The following is an 8,070-nucleotide window of genomic DNA, read 5'->3' as shown; positions in this document are numbered from 1 at the left end:
AAATAAATAAATAAATAAATAAATAAATAAAAAGTGCTTCAGGACTCAGGACAAATGTCTCCCCCCTCAAGGCTGCCATCAAGCAGAATTATATTAATTGCAGTTTCTCTGAAAGGCTCTGAGGGCAAAGTCAGTATGGCAGGCAGTTATGCCGGCATGGTGATTTCATTATTTTTTATACCACTTGCCATAATTTCCAAATTTAGTACAGTGTGTTATTCCTTTCGATCCTGTTATTTTTATAAATTTTGTTATATCTTAGGGTTGTAAGTTGGGAAAAAAGGACCCTCGCCCAATTTAAGTCTTTATTTTATAAAAGAAAAATATAAGGAAGCAAAAGTAAATAGCCTGGACACTATAGGAAATGACGAAACCACGTTTTGAACAAAGCAGCTGCTCTGCCTAATGGAAGAGAATGTGGTTTGTGGAGTCAAAACCCTGTTTTTGTTTCTCTGCTGCTGGCCTATACAGCTCTGCACTATTTAGAACACTCTGGTGTTGAGTGACAGATCCTGAACTTTCGGCTTCAGCAACGACAAAGCACGTTGGCTCCAGACTGGAGCATGGGGGCAGGGCTGGCATCGGCCAAATCCCAACGCTCGGGCTCCATTTTCCTGGGTTCTGCTTTCCTTACTGGCTGACATCATCTGTAGGCTGAGAGTGGCCTAAGCCATGGGGGGCCTTGTAACACCCTCCCCCCCCCACGGAGGGTGCCCGGGAGGAGACAGTTCCTGTCCTCTCTCTCTCCTTAGCCTGAGAAGAGCCCCCAGGATGCCCTGGGAAACCTCCCCATCTGTGCCCACATCCAGCTCAGCCTGGCCCACACCAGCCCAGAGCCTAGCACAGCTGTACCTGAAGACTGTGGGTTTCCCGGGGAGAGGGGAAGTACCTGCGCCAGGTGGGCTGCGCGGGCGTGAGGGAAGCTGAGTGGAAAGTGCTCCGTGTCTCCTGTCAGCCCTGGGTCAGGCTGCAGCTTCTATTTGTGCCTGTTTCTGCAAATTAGCTCCACCCCGTGTCTGTTCATGAGGTGGTCCCAGGGGCTCTGGGTTCTGGCTGACTTGCACTGAAGAACACAATTGACTGAAACTTTTTCTTTGTATTTCTGCCCACCGTAATCTGTGCTAAAAGGCCAAGGACAGAGCCAGGGGAGAGAAGTGACTGATTAAAAACCTCCCAAGCCTACATTTGCTATTTAGTAAAACAAAAAACAAAAAACAAAAAAAGGCAGCCAAGCATGGTGGCACACACCTACAATCTCAGCATTATCGGAGGCTGAGGCAGGAGAATCCCAAGTTCACATCCAGCCTAGACAACTTAGTGACACCTTGTCTCAACAATAAAAAGACAAAGAAGCCAGAGGATGTGACTCAGTTTGCAGGCCCTGGGTAGGGCTTGGGATATATACAACTCAATAGCACACCGTCTGCCTAGCAAGAACAAGGTCCTGAGTTCAATTCCCAGTACAAAAACCAAATCTTCAGTACTGGCATGTGGTGAATCCCAGGACTAAGTCACAGTAGCGATCTATAGGCTATGGAGAGATGAGCCAGGCCCAGCTCTGATTTCAGGTAGAAGTGAAACCAGAGAGTATGGACAGGGAACAGGGAGACAGAGTGGCTCCCTGGTGAGCCGCCTCTCCATGGCTTGGGGAATGTTGAAATCAGGCTGGAGACCAAAATGACTCTCCCTCTAGAGAAGCCAAGAACAAAAGATACAATGGTGAGTGCCCCGTGGGTCAAGGATTAAGATGAATTTGGGCAGGCTAGGAGGACAGACCAGAGGAGCGATGCATTCCTGTGTAGGACCTAAAGGGAACCGTGAGGGGTCAGGACTTCAAAGTGACAAGATGTTTAGGGGAGTTGGCCAGGGTGGTGGCACATGTTCAGCCTCTAGGAGGCTGAGGCAGGAGGATGGCAAGTTCAAGCTCAGTATGGGCAATTCAGTGACTTAGTAGAACTTAATTCAAAAATAAAGGGTTGGGGTTGTAACTCAGTGTGAAAACCCTGGATTCAATCCTCAGTTTAAAAAAAAAAGAAAATATGTTCAACAATATACAACCACCACGTTCAAGTCTGTGGCCCGCTTCTGAATAGCCTCGGTTCATGTACTCCCTGGACATGTGGAAGCACTGTTAATTTAAGCCCAAACATAATTTCAGTAAATGCAGCCCTTTTTACATTAAAGTGTCTACGAAACTCAAAATGAACTTGGATTTTAAAAAATCACATAAACAGAAAACACTGAGGGCTGGAAAAAATTATCCGGTCTGTCATTCATTATAATTGCCATCTCTTTCTTTCCCAAGTTGTCTCACTCTCTAACGTCGATGGCATAGCTTGAGATATTTATGGGACTAGCCTGGTAAAGATTTAGCAGTGACATATATTACTGTGAGCTCTGGGAGGAACAAAAAATTGGGACACAGGAAAAAAAAATTTTTTTCTATTCTCCTCTCTGAAAATGTCTAGGAGAACATAAGAGAAACTATTAATAGTGCCTACATCGGAGCAAGAGGACTGAGATTGGGTAGGCCAGGAAAGGCAGCTGATTTGCACCACCATTCTGCGTGGTAGGCATTTTAAAATACACCATGAGTGTATACATCTGTCATCATTTTTATACATTAAGAGTATACATAAAGGAAAATAACTTATTAGATATATTCTCAGTCAGCCAAGTGGGACCTGTTCTATCGATTCTTAGTTCTGTTGTGTTCTATGCTACAGTCCTCCCTGGGAGCCTCTTCCCCTAAGGTAGGAAACATGGGTGACAAATTTAATGGCAATAAAGGTCAGACATTCTGCACTGCATGTTTTCTTTGAATGCTTGTACTGTCACCATGAAGTCCCCGTTAAGCCCTACCTACCCGTCTCCCTCTCATAAATCCCGTAAGAAATGGCCAGGGCTCAGACACACCTCATGAGGAAGTGTAGCAGAGTTGTCACTAAGCACGAGTGACAGATTTTCTTTCGAGTTAGCTCAGCAGTGCAGAAAAGTCAACTTTGACTTTGTTCGGGGTGGGACGCCAAACACTGTCTCGGTCCAGGCAGGACTGCAGGGCAGATGTGACTCCTCAATAACTTGCAGGATAATCGCGCTATGTCAAGTGGACAAGCATGATTACAATAAGAATCTCAAAGAATGCAAATGCTGGGTTGGGCAGGGATAGGTATTTAACAAGGGTGCTCAGGGCTTCCTGTACTTAGGAAAGATCTCAACTCTCCTGAAATGTGTAGCAACTTTTTTGATCTTTGGAGTATTAACTCATATTAGTTTCACAAAACTGGAAACTCTAGGCAGACAAGAATGCAATGGCATGGGAAAAACTCTAGCAATGTACTTATAATTACCGCTAACTTTTCATAGTAGCATTTTGGTACAGTGAAGCAACTTTCCTTATCTGTTTTCACCCTGACCTTTAGCACTGTAATCTGCATTATACATAAAGTCAGGGCCAGTCAGGGCTTCCCAGTAGGACAGCCATCTGGGAAGCTTTATTAGCCAAGTTCTTCTAAACCTGCAAAAACGAAGGCTGGGCTTTCCTTTCTTTTCTCTTCCTTTCCTTTATTATATCCCTCTAAGATGTTCCTTTCTTTCTTTTCTTTTCTTTTTTTTGGGGGGGTTACTGGGGATTGAACTCAGGATCCTGCGCTTGCCAGGCAAGCACTTATTTTACTGAGCCATCTATCTCCTCAGCCCAAAACCTTTATTATATCCCTCTCTCTTACCTCACATTCTTTTTCCTCTCATCTTTTTTTAAAAGAAATTCAGTTTATTCATTCTTTTTTTAAAAACCTTTTAAAGATAATAAAAATAATAAAAAAATTAGAAATGATGCAGAATTTCACTAGACAAGATGATAGGAACTCACCAATGGTTGTTGTAGTGCTTATTGCTAACTTCAATTTAGCTGTTCAGATTACCAGATAGAAGCATGCAAAATTGGTCACAAAAAAGGAGACATCAAAAAGAAAAAAAAAAATCAAGCATTAGCTGTTCCTTTCAATAAACCAAGCAAAATCAGTACAATCATCGCAGCTATACTGTGCATATACATACATATTTTGCCCCATCCTTCTGTCTTCTCTCCTTTCCTTCATCCCATGTGTTCTTCCTTTCATTTCAAAGGAGCCAGGGTGCTGATTCTGACGAAGGCAGGGGCACCTATTAAATCTCTTTCGAGACTGTGGTTTACATCAGAAGTTTTCCCTGAAGGGTTTGACTCTGAAGGCCGGCCTGCCTCCACAAACTTTTACTTGAAGTCTCTGAAGCCCAAGATGAGCTTCTGATGAACAATAGGGTTCTAAAGAGTAAGACAAGAATGATGGTATATTTTGAAAGGGAAAACTGTACAAGAGAAATTGTTCCTTTCAAAACTTCATTCTTGGGCTGGCGAGATAGCTCAGCGTATTAAGTGCCTGCTTTGGCAAGTGCAGGGACCATGGTTCAATCCCTGGTCCTGCATGCCACACCGGCCCCACCCCCAGGCACACTGGGGAGGCTGAAAACAGGAGGATCACTAGGAGTCCTAGCTGTGCAGTGAGACCCTGTACCAAATGCATAAATAAATAAATAAATAAATAAACTTGTTTCTTTTGAAACTGCTGAGCTCTGTAACTGCTTTATGGCTTTGTAGTTACTTTCTTGACCCTTGCAACCATGAAAGCATAAGCAAACATGCAGGATGCCTGATTGTACCATTGCACCAGGCTTCATGAGCTGCTGCCGCCCATCAATCTACCCCATAACCAATGATCACACTCTACTAGCTCATCAGAGGAACTGCCAGGCCATTCTTTCTCACCTTGGTACCTCTTGCTTGTGCATCACATAAAAGCCCTAGACCACCGAGGTCTGGGCCTAATATTCTGGGAATGTTCCTGAGCAACGTAAATAAATCTGCCTCCAAACCCTGGGTGTCCTTTCAGTGTTTCTACTTGCTGTTGCCATTTCTTCTCATGCATTTAATGGTTTTCTCTTCAAGTCTTTAGAATATTATTTATTTGACCTGGGGTCTAATTAAACTCAACATAATCTAAATCTTGGAATAACTAAGGTGATTTTGTTTCTCTTTGTAGTTGTCAATCCTTGCTTATGTTGGGACTATGAATCAGTAACAATTTTATTTGATGCATCTACAATATTTGAATGGCAATGGAATACTCATCTCTGACAAAACTAAACCAAAAAAGGGGATATAGATAAGGACCATTTTGTAGTGAAAAATATATATCTGTACATACAAAATAGGATAGATATACAGCTACTTTCTCTTAGTTCAATAAGAAGAAAGATTTGTATTATTAGTATTTAGACAAGATATCATGTCTGCATCTTGTACTATGAGTAACTACTACGAAGACAACAATATGCAATGTATTATTGTAACTGTCCTACTAAACTGTTTTGAAACTGTCTTATTGCTATTCCTTTCTCTTTTTTTTTTTTTTTTTCTTTTTTTAGGACAGGGTCTACAGGGTGTTCAGGGTCTCACTACTAGATTGGACTTGTAGTGATTCTCCTGTTTACAGCCTCCCAAATGCTGGGGTTACAGGCGTGTGCCACCATGCCCAGTCTCCATCGCTGTCTCAGAGCACCCTGAGAGTAAGGCTGGCACAGCAGGCCCAGGAATGAAACCCCTGGCCCCACGCCTACTTGCAGGTGCTTTTAAATCTGCTGAGCTCTTTGGCTGGCCCTCATTGCTATTTCTTTCTCAATAAAATTAATTTTAAAAAATTACCAAAAAATGATTTATGTGAAAGGCTGGATATGTAGCGCAGTGATTGACATATGTGCAGCTTAATGTGTAAGGCTGTGGACCTGCTCCTCAGCATCACGGAAAAGAAAAAAAATTAAAATAAGTCAAAAGAACATATATTTCTCAGAATCATTGACTTGAGTCAGGTGGTCTGCTCTGTGGGATAGGTAAGCAGCACGACAAAGGAGAAGCTTGGGGAAAGACCTGAATTTGGGCTTTGCAAGCTCAGCACCATTGAGCTTTTAGGTTGCGAAATTCGGGGTCGGAGGGGCGGTACTGTACAGCGTAGCATGTCACCAGCACCTAGGTAGCTTCTGCCCCTGGATGCCAGTAGTAATTTCTTCCCCCGAGTTACGACACCCAAAGTGCCACCAGATATTGCTAAGTATTCCCAAATGAACATAAATCATTCTCTATGGACCTAAATTCCACCCTGCTCACCATCATGAATTCCTAAATTTTCAAGGTCAGTATCTCCCTGAGAGTTATTTCAGAAACTTTCAAAAATTAAAAATCTGTAGCAGGGTAAACCTTGACATGGCCCTCGGTTTTCCCTGGTCACCTGCCTAAGACAGCACAGCATAGCCTTTCCCAGGAGACTCGGCCTGACTCTAGCAGCGGGCTGTGATGATCCGATAGATCTTCTCCCTGCCTCAGGATTCGGGCTAATGACGGCATAATCGATGCGCTGATTCTGAGAACATGCTGAGGTAACAAAGGGAAGAGATCCTTCTGAAGAAAGGTTTGTTTGTAGCCTGGGCTGGACATAGCACTGCCGTGTGTTTTCTCTTTTATAATGTAGAAGACTCCAGTGATCCGAGACAAAGCAAAATGTCAGCCTTTTTTACTGTATTCAAGTCTGGTACACAAACCATACACAGATGGAGCTAAATTTAATCACGAAAGAAGAAATCGTGAGATAGGCTACCCAGTGGCTTAACACTTATAGCCATATCTTCATTTTTTGAGTTAGAAATGAAGTATTTTATTAATTTCTTATTTGGGAAATATATCACGCTATGCTTTCTAGATTCAAATTATGAAGTATAGAAATTTAGATTTGGGTATGAAACTACCCCCTCTTCCCTTTTTCTTTTATCTTTTAAAGGATAATACTTACACATATAAGAAAAGTTGACTTGACCCCTGTAGATTGTGAAGTAAAGCATGAGGTGTGCGGGGGAGGAGGGAGTCAGTACATGTATCGCATACTGTTTTGGTTTTTTTTGCGGAACTGGGGAATGAACTCTCACCCTTGTGCTTGCCAGGGAAGCGCATACTCTAATGAGCCATCTCCCTGGCCCCTTCGCATTCTGTTAAAGTTCACTCAAACATTTGAAATTCGAAAGCTGCCTTAGCAAGGGCTATAAAAGGAGTACGGATTTTACTAGCTCCTCTGTAGCCTCCGTGACTTTTCCAGGTGTATTAATCGAGGACAGATCTCCCACCCACCCTAGGACTGGGAAATGAGCCCAGGTCATTTCACAGAGCCCTTTATTTTTGAGATAGGTTCTTACTAAGTCATTAGGTGGCCACGACTGGATTATAACTCATGAGCCCCCGCCTCAGCCTCTCAGAGTGCTGGGATTATAGGTGCTTGCCACCCCATGTGTCGTGTTAAGCGCTGGTCTTCCATTGCAAAGGCTAAACAGTAGTTTACAGATTTCCTGCTAGGTGGGAACATTGGCCCATTTCCCAGTAACTTTATGTTTCCTCTGCTAGAAGAGCTGAGGTGGGTCAGACCAATAATCTCCACACAGTCTCTTATCCTGCTGAACCAGGGCAATCATGGTTCCTGGGAACTGCCCCTGTGCATTATCTCATGGCTCTTGGTAACCCTTCAAATGCTCTCTTCAGATCCTGTGTGTTCCCTTTCCTATCACACAGAAAACCCTTTGGGGAAGAATATCTGGCTCCTTGTTCCATTTCCCGGCACCACGTGGCCTCGGACTTTGTATACTGAGTCCAGCAGATAACATGTTAAATAAACGACACAGCAGATAGCATGTCTGTTCCACCCCGAGTGTCCATCTGGAGTGCGAGATAATGTGGTGAAACTCCCCTCCGGCCACATCAGCAGTCCCAGGTGAGGAAAGGCAAAGGCCAGTTACAGAGCAAATCCCCAGGCTGATGTCGCAATCTCTCCTGCTGCAGGCACAGGTCAGCATTTCTGGTTTCGTATCTTTTACGTATCTGTGGTGAACAAGCTCCCTACCTCGTACCCAAACCTGCATTTTCACATGGAGAAATCTACAAGTGATTACGTCACCTAGTCCTTACTCCGGTGCAGGGATCGCTGGCCAGTGTTGTGA

At 43.6% G+C, this 8,070-nt stretch overlaps 1 long non-coding RNA gene across 1 annotated transcript; it reads right to left on the bottom strand.

The window, feature by feature from the left end:
* Positions 1–339: 339 nt before the first annotated feature.
* Positions 340–6,410, bottom strand: LOC111818576. The gene is made up of 4 exons (XR_002822532.1): positions 6,321–6,410; positions 2,917–3,097; positions 890–1,063; positions 340–654 (listed from the first exon to the last, which is right to left on the bottom strand). It is a non-coding gene; the product is annotated as an uncharacterized LOC111818576 (long non-coding RNA).
* Between the last annotated feature and the right edge of the window lie 1,660 nt (positions 6,411–8,070).

The sequence above is a fragment of the Octodon degus genome, unplaced genomic scaffold (genome assembly GCF_000260255.1).
Source record: "Octodon degus isolate 3935 unplaced genomic scaffold, OctDeg1.0 scaffold00096, whole genome shotgun sequence".
NCBI lineage: Eukaryota > Metazoa > Chordata > Mammalia > Rodentia > Octodontidae > Octodon > Octodon degus.
The sequence above is the reverse complement of the archived record's forward strand: the minus strand, read 5'-3'. Positions and strand labels throughout refer to the sequence as shown.